This window comes from Solanum stenotomum, chromosome 10 (assembly GCF_019186545.1).
Source record: "Solanum stenotomum isolate F172 chromosome 10, ASM1918654v1, whole genome shotgun sequence".
NCBI classification, from domain to species: Eukaryota; Viridiplantae; Streptophyta; class Magnoliopsida; order Solanales; family Solanaceae; genus Solanum; species Solanum stenotomum.
In genome coordinates this window covers 37151544-37163112 of record NC_064291.1, presented here as the reverse complement: position 1 = coordinate 37163112, position 11569 = coordinate 37151544, and positions in this window count along the sequence as shown.

Genomic DNA, 11569 nt, shown 5'->3' with positions numbered 1-11569 from the left:
GGCTCAGCCGCCAATGAGCCTTGCAGGCTGTTATTTTAAAAAAAAAACATTCTCGTTTTATTTTCTTGTTTGTTAAAAGTCTAATAATAATAATAATACATATTTGTTGATATGATGCATAAAGATAGTTTAGACCTTATTGCTAGCCATTACTTTGTGGCTTTTCAAACGAACTAAACCCAATAGTTTAGACCTTATGTACTACTTAGTTGATATATTTTTTTCTTCAACTTTTTTTATGTGAAATTATAATTTGGTTTATTCACTTGCAGAATGATAAAATTCAACCTTCTTTAGTCATACTTTATTTTGGTGGAAATGCCCTATTGATGAATATGTTGAAAACATGAGAAAAATTATACTTCATATCAAGATAAAAAAAAATTATATATACTCTTTAAATAATTTATAGTAAACATGAACCATGCATATATGTTGGAGTTTGAAAACTTCAATTTTATATATATAATTTGTAAAAAATTGATAGAACATATAAGGGACATGATAGAAAATATAAAAGACAACACTTCTAGAGATTATCGTCTGTCTTGATGCGGTTGTTGTTGTTGTTTATGTCTATCGGTTCCACAAGTGGTGGGTACGTGTTGTCTTGTTGTTCTTCGAGGCTTGTTGATGTCCTGCCAAATTTTATTTATTACTGAATTCTATTAATATTTTATAAATGTCAAAATTGAAAATTTGTCGATTATAACAATATATATATATATAATTGAAGCTTTCGAATTCCAACATATATGCATGGTTCATGTTTACTATAAATTATTTAAAGAGTATATTATTATTTTTTTTACCTTGATATGAAGTATATTTTTTCTCATACATATTCATCAATAGGGTATTTCCACCAAAATAAAGTATGACTAAAGAAGGCTGAATTTTATCATTCTGCTAGTGAATAAACCAAATTATAATTTCACATAAAAAAAGTTGAAGAAAAAAATATATCAACTAAGTAGTAAAAAAGGTCTAAACTATTGGGTTTAGTTCGTTTGAAAAGCCACAAAGTAATGGCTAGCAATAAGGTCTAAACTATCTTTATGCATCATATCAACAATTATGTATTATTATTATTATTATTAGACTTTTAACAAACAAGAAAATAAAACGAGAATGTTTTTTTTTTAAATAACAGCCTGCAAGGCTCATTGGCGGCTGAGCCTTGTAAGGTTCATTGGCGGCTGAGCCTTACAAGGCTCATCGGAATTTGAGCCTTGTAAGGCTCATTGGAATTTGAGCCTCGTTTTAGAAAACCTGATTTACACGGCATCAAAAATTGTTGTCCTTTTGGTTTCATAATTAATTGAGTTGCCCTTTTGAAATTTTCGAAAAAATTTGTTGCCCTTTTGATTTCGGACTCCATTAAATGTAGCTAGATATACAAGAATTCTTTTTGTCATTATCATTATATGAAACTTTCTATGGATCACTTTATTTGTCATATTTTTTGGTTGCACGTTCTTTAACAAATTATGTATTTTAATTATTATCTCCTTATTTATTGTTTTTAATTATTTAGAATATTTCTCTCTTCAATAAATAAAAGAGAGTTAATCTAAGAAATCATAATATTGAAGTATATGTATGTGCTCTTCACTTTGTTTTTTAATGTCAAGAGTATTTTAGATTATTTATTTTTAATAAAGGCGGCAAGTAAAGTGATTCGAAGGGTAACTACTTGCTTATTTATACACTTTACGATGCATCGGGTCATGTACCGATTTCGATTTAGCCAAATTTAGGCTCTCTCTGTTATGATTAACTATTAAACAAGTACAGCTTTCCAATTGCCAAGGGACGATCGAGAAAAAAAAATCATCAGCCAAAAAAAACTTTATTTAATTCTAGAGTAGATAGTGACGGATTCAATTTTTTTATCAAGAGGTTTGAAAAATGAAAATATAATTTCTAGGATTTAAACTTGACTCAAGATAAATTTTGAACCCTAAACTATTGAACCAACATCTAATCTTGTGTTCAAAAATTTCAAAATGGGTATATATTCATAATAAAAAATTTAAAAGTTTAGTTTATACATATAATGTAATATTTTATCGAGAGATTCAGACTTCAGGTGAACACCCTCGCACCCCTTGGATCCGCACCTGACAGTAGAGTAATTAAATTAGCTTAATTAAGAGAGTTGCTTCGATTGTTAGCCTGCCAGGAGGCAAGTGTGATAAATCCCAAATCTTAGATTTGCTCATACCAAAGTCATAATATATTTCACGTGTACATCATTAATTGTTTATCAGGTCAACTTATTTTCAATTGAAATATAATGAAGCTACTACTATATTATAGGAATACGAGGTATACTAACTAACTTTAAGAGCTAGGTTATTATAACTATTCTTGTTTATTACTCCTATAATTTATTATAACTAGATCAAGTTACACCATTTAATACTCCCTTCGTTCCTGCTTAGTTGTCACCATTTTGAATTTCACGATCTTTAAAAAATTTGGTAAATTTACCATTGCATCTTTATTTAGTGTTTTCTTGAATTTAAATTTTCAATTAATGAATACAAATTAATTTATTTTGAATAATTACTTGATCAATGAATAGGAATTAATTACTTTATTTTTCTATCTTAGTCAAATGCATAATTTCAATGCTAATACTTCTCAACGGTAAAATAAGTAAAATAATGTTATTTATGTATTGATTTTGTGAAATGACAAATATTAAGAAATATATATTTTTTAGTAAAGAAGACATATAAATAGGAACAGGATGAGTATAAACAATTGCCTACAACATTTTTTATTGTATCATATACTAGGTGTTGGATTGCATGAAATATATATATTTAGGATTGATTTATAAACAAATTAATATATTGGATCCGCCAATACAAAGGGTTTTATTATGAATAACTTACATAGATTTGCTATATTAAAAAAATATTTACTATTTATAGCAATAATATTTTTTTCACTAGATACTTATAATATATTTATAATATAATTTTAATACATATTACAAAGAACAATTTATAAACTATATATATATATATATATAATATAAATTTTATTCATGGATAATATATTCATCACACAATTTAATACACGTATATATATTGCATTAATTTCTTACCAAACAAGCATAATACATTTTAAAACACTTATAATATATTATTTATATTGCAGGCATAATTCACTTTATTAAAAAGTATTCACCAAATAATTTCTCCTTTTATTAATCAATTGCTGAATTTGTGCGACTAATATATATATATATATCGATGACTTGAATAATCAAATTTTGGAATGATTAAAGAGTAATGAAAGTAAAGAAATGCAAACTAAAAAAGGAGAAAGAATCACATCATTACATCCTAATCATATATATTACGTAGAACTCTTTTAAAAAAAATATATCTTTTTCTCTTTAGGAATCAAAATTATGAAGTGATGAGTTGGATCGCGTTTAATCCGTTAGCTTTTATTAAGAATCAATTAAAAAAATGTTTTTAGTTTTCAGTTTTCTTCTTTTTACTCCTTGTTAAATGAATTATACAAAACATATATTTTCCGACTTATTTTTTTATCGAATCAGCTTCTTAAAAGGGAAAATTACGTGTATAAGTAAACATATACTTGTTAATTACTTAACATAGCTATAATTTGCCTTAATTACAATTCACGACCTGCTTTTAGCTATAATTACACGGCTAAGCTTTTTAGTTTTGTATAATTTGCACGTTTGTATAATTCGGAATTTGTACAATATAAATTGTACTTTTGTATAATTCGGAATTTGTATAATATAATTTTATAACTGTTTACACTTCTGATGTTTGTAATTGTATAAATTCATTATTTTGAGTTTATACAAAAACAACTGAATTATACAAATGTACACGCAAATTGTACAAACCTGCGAATTATACAAACGAGGCAGCTTAAACTGTATCTACAACCCGTAAATATGCAAACTATAGTTATGAAGCATAATTAAATTTATTATAGTGGCTATTTGCGAAAGTTCCTCTTAAAAAATATATACAATAATTTATCTAATTGCACACTACTAATGATTTTCTAGTAGTGCAATTAAATAAATTGAAAAATTGCTAGTAAAACTTTAGAAGGCACTTAAGAATGTAGCTCGATGAAGTGATTGAGAAATCATGATGTTTCAGATTCAAAATTTAGTGGAGACAAAAAAAAATACCAAGTGATTCTTTCCATGCGTCCTAATCTAGTGGATAGGATTACTTGATACCTGTGAAAAACTGACACGAACACAACAATCATTAGAAATAAAAATTAGAATGAGTTTTGTTTTCTCTTTGATAAAACGTGTGCTTTAATTTCTTGCCTTTGCGAATACAAGCATCAATGTTTGTCATTATTATCTATTGGCCATCAAGACAAGATAACTTTATAATTATGTATGACTAAAATTTGGACGCGTTGAATGGAGTTTGTTGGTTGATATGATGCACTCTTCCATTTCCTACGTACTAATTATTAGTCCTACATAAAAGTTAACTAGAAAACTACGTACACTACAAAACTATAATTGTAACATCAAGTGAATAGTCTAATGAAAAACTAGTTTATTATTATTTTGGAATAACTAATGATACTAAAACATTGGGACAAATAAATGTAGTAAATTATTAATGTTTATTTGGACGGACGGCTTCCTTTATATATATATATAAAAAAAAAAAAAGTTGGGAATAAGAATATCATAATTATAAGATGAAAAGATTAAAGAACGTGATGGCATTTATAAAATATTGTTTGTGATTTGATATATATGACACAATGAAAACTTTCCACCAATAATCCATGAGCTGGTGTTTAATTATGTCTTTGCTTTAAGTAACGATTAATATGTTTACGTGTACGTATATGTTAGGGGTGTATATTGTATGGTTCAGTTTAATTTTTTCATTTAGTGATTTGATTTATTGATTAATGATTTTTATATATGCTATATCATGATCAAACTCATAAGCTATCGATAATTCGATGTAACTTAATAATTATCTAATCAATTAACTTTAAACCTAAATCAACTTCAAGAAAGAATCAATCAATTGAAAATCTCCGAAGAGGCGAAGAGCTCTGATCTCCATCTCTGTCTTATCTGCGGGATTTAGAGTTACCAAATTCTAAATCCCTCGGTGACTTCATGTAGTCAAGGGTAATATTGTATACTTTTTTTTAGAAATTAATTGTTTAACCGATATTAAAAAAAATAGATAATTCATTATTTATAATATGCTAAATCACTCTCAAACCTTTAATTTAATAATCCGATATCAATTATTTAATAAAATTTTATCAATTTAAATTATCAGTTACGATTTAATTTTAAACACTCCCCAAAATTATGATAGTCGAATGGAAGTTTTGTTTGGTTCATTTGTGTCATGTATGTGTGTGTATATCAAGTACATGGAGTATTGTTTGCAATAATAGAATCAAGTATGAAAATAAAAGAGACACAATTATTACAAAGACAATAAAAAGGAAAGATGTGACATATATATTACTGATTAAGACTATATAGTTTGCTGTTATTTTAACCCACCTAACGTACCAAAGAAAGAAAAAAAACATGAAGCTTTGACTAATACCTACTTCTTTCTGCAGAAATATGAATGAGTTCAGACTTGATTAAGGATCTTGACCAACCAAATGAGAATGAGAAGTTGCTAATATAAATATTTTTTCTATATTATTAACATATTAATCTATTATAACAATTTAGTTATCGGAGAAGGGCCTAAAATACCCCTTAGGTATTTGAATTGATATATAATTATCCTTCATCCACCTTTCGGCCTTTAAATACCTTTGTCGTCCATCTTTTGGCTCAAAAATACCCTTGATGTTAATCTTTTGACTCATATTTGCCCTTAATTTTAATAGCTTCCTTAAAGTAAAATTATTAAATATTTATTTATTAAGTTGCTCAATGTGATTGGTCTAAATTTAAACTCTTCTCAAATAAATAATAAAAATCATATTTTTAAAATTTTACTTTTTTATAAAACCACATATGATTCATATTTTTATCTGATACACTTGAAAATAATATTGAAATTTTTCATGATATCTTCCAATTGGTCTATTTTTAATCAACCTCCAACTTATTATAATGGAACCCAAGTCATAAATGAGGATCTAACTAAAATTCATACTCACCCCGACAGATTGTTCATCTAAAAAAAAAATTATTATTTTATTAATATAAAATTTTCTATCAATTATCCAAATGTCTTGTTCATTTTCTCTTTTATTCTCTTTTTTAAATCTCTTATTCTTAATTAAGATATCCGGGATTCAAACTTGAATCGAACTCACATGTTTATATATTCTTTTAATTTGTATTATTTCTATGGTGGGATGAGGCTGGGGATAAGAGAAATAATTATTTTTATTCTTTTATTTGAATTTTGGGTACACACAAAAGAAAAATGTGATATTTCGTACATATTTGCTTAATCAAGTCATCTTTTATTGAACTAATTATTTATATATGAATGCATCGTTATTTTCCTCCTTTTTTCTCTCTTGTTTGTCATAAATTGAAAAAAAATAAAATTAAAATGGTGGAAAAGATCCAAATAGAAAAAAAAATGAAAGAGATAAGAAGTGGGGGGGGGGGGGGGGGGGNGGAGGAGTGTAGAGAGTAGATGCCTAACCTCTTTTTCAATTTTAATTTATTATGAAATTCAAAATAAAGTCAATCATGTGAGTTTATATATATAATAATTTTAAATTATTTTAATGGACAAGGGCCTAAAATGCCCTTAAACAATGAGATTTGGTACAATATTCCCCTCCATCCACCTTATGAGTATGATCCGTTAGACATCAAGGGTATTTTTGAGCCAAAAGGTGAACAAGAGGGATATTTTAAGGCCGAAAGGTGGATAGAGGGTAATTTTGTACCAATTCAAATACTTAATGGGTATTTTAGGCCCTTCTCCATTTAATTATTATATTTATCAAATTATCAATTAATATCCCATATTTATAATAATAGAGTTATATTTTTAAATTATATGAATACCTTTACATCGTCAATATGTAGACGTTATTCGACTGTAGGATGAATCGGGAGTTGAAGCTATGAATAATGATATTCCTTTCGTCCATTTTTACATGTTCATTATTAACTTGATACGTCTTTAAGAAATAATAAATAGAATTATGATTATTTACTATACATAATCTTTTCAATGTACTCTCTTGATTTTAAAATTGAACAAATAAAAATGATATATATTACTCTCTCTGTCCTTAATTACTTGTCAATTTTTCCTTTTTTACTTGTACCTAATTACTTGTTCATTTTGACGAATCAAGAAAGGACAAAAAAAATTTACCAATTATACCCTCAATTAATTATTTTGAAAAAGATAGAACTTCTTGAAAAATTAAAGTTTTTAATTCATCCACTTCATAATTAATAGGCACAAAATGTTAAATTCCTTATGTCAATTATTATTTTCTTAATAGGTGTGTCAATTCAAAAGTCAACAAGTAATTAAGGACATAGAGAGTATTAGCATTACCCTAATGAATAAATCGACAAATAAATATGGACAGATGGGGTATATAATTAATGGTTATTAATACGAGGGAAGGCAGCTTCTTAATTGATCCAACTATCATCTAGACATCTACCAACACCCTAATTAAATTAAACGAGATGAGAAGGGGGACAAAATTATTTTAATTAGTACGTACTACTTTTTTTGGTTGAAAGAGATTAAAAGGAGCTAGTTAGGATGGTTTAATTTAGGGTTTTCATCATATCATAGTTTAATATAGAGGTACATACTTTTAGATATACACTAATTCCTTCTGTCACTTTTACGTGTACTATTTCAAAAATAAAATTTTATTTTTATTTATTATTTTTAATTTATCAAAAAAAATATTTTTTATGTTTTACTCATAGTATTAATTATTTATTTTCAAATTATTTTTAAGACATAATACTAAATACTTCATCTGTTTTTACTTGTGCATTTTTAAAAAAAATCATTTTTACTTGTCATTTTTCACGTATCAAGAAAAGACCTTTTTTTTCCTTTCATGTTTTACCCTTAACATTATTTACTTATTGTTAAATTATTTTTATGACCTAATACTAAACATCAATTAATAGGGGTACTAATAGATAAAATAATCATGTCAATAATTATTTTCTTAATAAATATGTCAAATTTAAATATAATAAATAAAAGTGAACGGAGATAATATCCATTAGTTATAAATATTATGATAAAATTGTCAGATTAATCATTATTTTTCTTCACAAGTGTCGCTCTAGCTTATCTCAAATAGGGAAATTAAGACTAGAATTTTGCATATAAACTTTAGCCTATACTTTTTCATTATTTAGTGATATATAATTCAAATTAATTCATATTCACGTGGAGTAAGGATTATTTAAGGGAGAAAAGTATGCTCCTTATTAAAAATTTCTCAAATTCTCGAAATTCAAATTAGAGTTTTTAGTGGTCGTCTAGTCATGAACATAAAATTAATATATTATTTGAAAATTTTAAAATTGGAGTTGGAGTAAGCTGTGTTTGATCATACTTTATGCAATAAATATTTAGAATTTGAATGCATCTTTTTAAAATAAAAAAAAGAATAAAATATAATTTAAATACATCATTTCATGTTCTCATTTTATCATGGATTCAAAAAAAAGTTGAATACATCCGCACAACCTTTTAAATTTGTCATTAAATTTTATCGTCTAGATATTTTGAATTATAACTTATTCCAATTAAACACTTAAATATACGTGATAAAGTATTACTACTAAGATACTTTCTTGATCCATATTTTTAAAAAGCTTGTGAGTCCACAAGCATACTTATTAAGTAAATAAATTAATTACATAAAATATATCTCATTTAATCATTCACATCAACATTACTTCGAATGTGCATAAGGTTTTACAGCTTATTGATGTAAATGAATATAATTAAGAAAGGTGACATGTTCTAAAATTTTAACTGATTAATTTATTTACGTAATGAATATTTGAGAACACGCACAAATATTTTTTCAAAATTTGACTCGGAAGTGTTTGATATGAACATATTATTGTCCATTTAGATGCTCAATTCGAATATATCGTAGTTTAAATGTTTAAATAAAATTTACTGATAAATTTAAGAGATTATAAAGGTATTCTATCACTGACCGTTATAAAGCAAAAATAAATATACGGGCTTTTAAACTGTTAAAGAATGTATATGATTGGAGAGTTGGTTGTCAAAGATGCACACCTCTTTATAATTTGAATAAAAGAAAGGCAAAAGTACTCATTACCCCCTAAATTTGAAGCTTTTTATACGGTGTACATCTAAACTAAATTCCGTTTTAATTACCTCCGAACTTGTTTATTCCTCCGTCGCATACACCTTTTTCGTCCACCTGCTCCTATTGTGACTACACGCGCGCGACAGCTGGCAAAACTGATGATGTGGATTTTCACCTGGATAAATAATAGCCACCTAGATAAATTAATATTGCAAAAAATAAATTTCTTAAATTTAAAATTCATTGTTTAAAAGTTATATTTGAATAAAGGCTTATTTCGCGGAACTCCTTTTGGATTTGGATTTTTCTAGACGTGAAGTTGGTCGATTAAATTTCAAATTTGTCTGAAATTCTTACCAAGTAAGTGTTAATCTTTGTTTCCTTTACTTTTCATTTACATTTTGCCCTATTTTTCGTTTAAAATATGCCAAATATTAAAATTCATTGTTTAAAAGTTATTTTTGAATAAGAACTGATTTCGCGGAACTCCTTGAATTTCAAATTTGTCGGAAATTCTTACCAAGTAAGTGTTAATCTTTGTTTCTTTAACTTTTCATTTACATTTTTCCTTATTTTTCGTTTAAAATATGCCAAATATTAAAGAAAAATGGAGATTTTACGTTTTTTTACCGTTGTAGCTTTGTGATGTGGCAAAAAATCACCTCCTAATGCGCCTAGTAGAGTGTGTTGTCAATTTCTACGCCAGGTGGACAAAAAAGGTGTACGCGACGGAGGAATAAACAAGTTCGGGAGGGTAATTAAAACGGAATTTAGTTTAGGTGTACACCGTATAAAAAACTTCAAGTTCAGGGAGATAATGAGTACTTTTGCCTAAAAGAAAATGTACTCTTTCATATGCAAAATTAGAACTTCAATTTTTTTTAAAAAAAAGATATATTGAGATGAGATAATGTTTACATCATTGAAGTGAATATGAAGAAATCAAAAATTAATAATCATGTTTCAAGAAATTTGATAAAGAAGTGCTTTCATGGAATTAGAAACAAGTTGCCAAGTTAGCAACTTCTTACCAGAAATAAATAAATAAAAATAAAAATAGAGACTTAAAATGTGTTTTGTGCTGAAAATTAAGTGAGAATGACATGTGTGGATATTTTCTTGAAGACAATTAAGGTGATAGGGGAATGACACATACCAAACATATATACATCATGTCCCAATTCTTCACTAAAAATTAATGTCCCAATTTGAATGGCTACAATCTCATCAATTCTCCAAATTCAAAACTTTATAATTTATAAGTAGGTCAGGTTTAGTAAACGGTCTCTATCAAGAATTTTTTCATATTCAAGGCTTGAATCTGAGACTTTCGAATAAGAAAAGTGCAGTTCTATTTACTGCACCACATCTTTTAGTGGTCTATTTGAGTAATTTGTTCTAAAAGGAATTGATATATTTATATATTTGGAAATCATTAATTTTAACCATCATTAGAAACAAAGATTTTTTTTCCACCATAAATTAGTGAAAAATTGTGTTATAGAATATGATTTTCTTATTCATTTTCTACCTAACCAGTTTGCTAGTAAAATACACGATGAAAAATAAATTCTCACTAAAATAGTGGGAAACTTACTAGTTTTTAGTTTTTACATATGAAACAATTAATAATTTTAATTTTTACTTCAATTCAATCAAAATATATATGAAAATAACCACTAGACATTTTTCGATGGAAAAATAGTATATTTCTTTTTAATAATGAACCTTTATCATTTTTTCTTTAATAAAATGTTCTTATAGGTACATAGAATATTATGGAGGTTTAAAATAATAAATTTTAAAAGTCACAGAGGCTATAGCCTAGCTAATCAAAAGTATACTATAACATGCTTAAAAACACAAGTTTAAGTTTTTTTTTTTTAAAAAATAATAATAAAAATAATATATATATATATATATATATATATATATATTATGTTGAATTAAATTAAATCAGATAAATTATAATAATAGGGAATATTTGTCAATTTTTGAGGAATTTACCAACTCGAACGAGTTGACATCAGAATTTGGTTCATTTAAATTTTGAAAAAATATTTTTCACAAAATAAGTTTGAAAAACTTTTGTGCATTTTAATTGTTTTTTCAAGAAAATAATTTTGAGATTATTCGTGTTAGTTTTTGGAAAACATTTTCATCTAATTATTTTTTGTTTCCGAAAATTATTTTCGTCTGATTTCTGAACTATATTTGTGGTAAACAATAA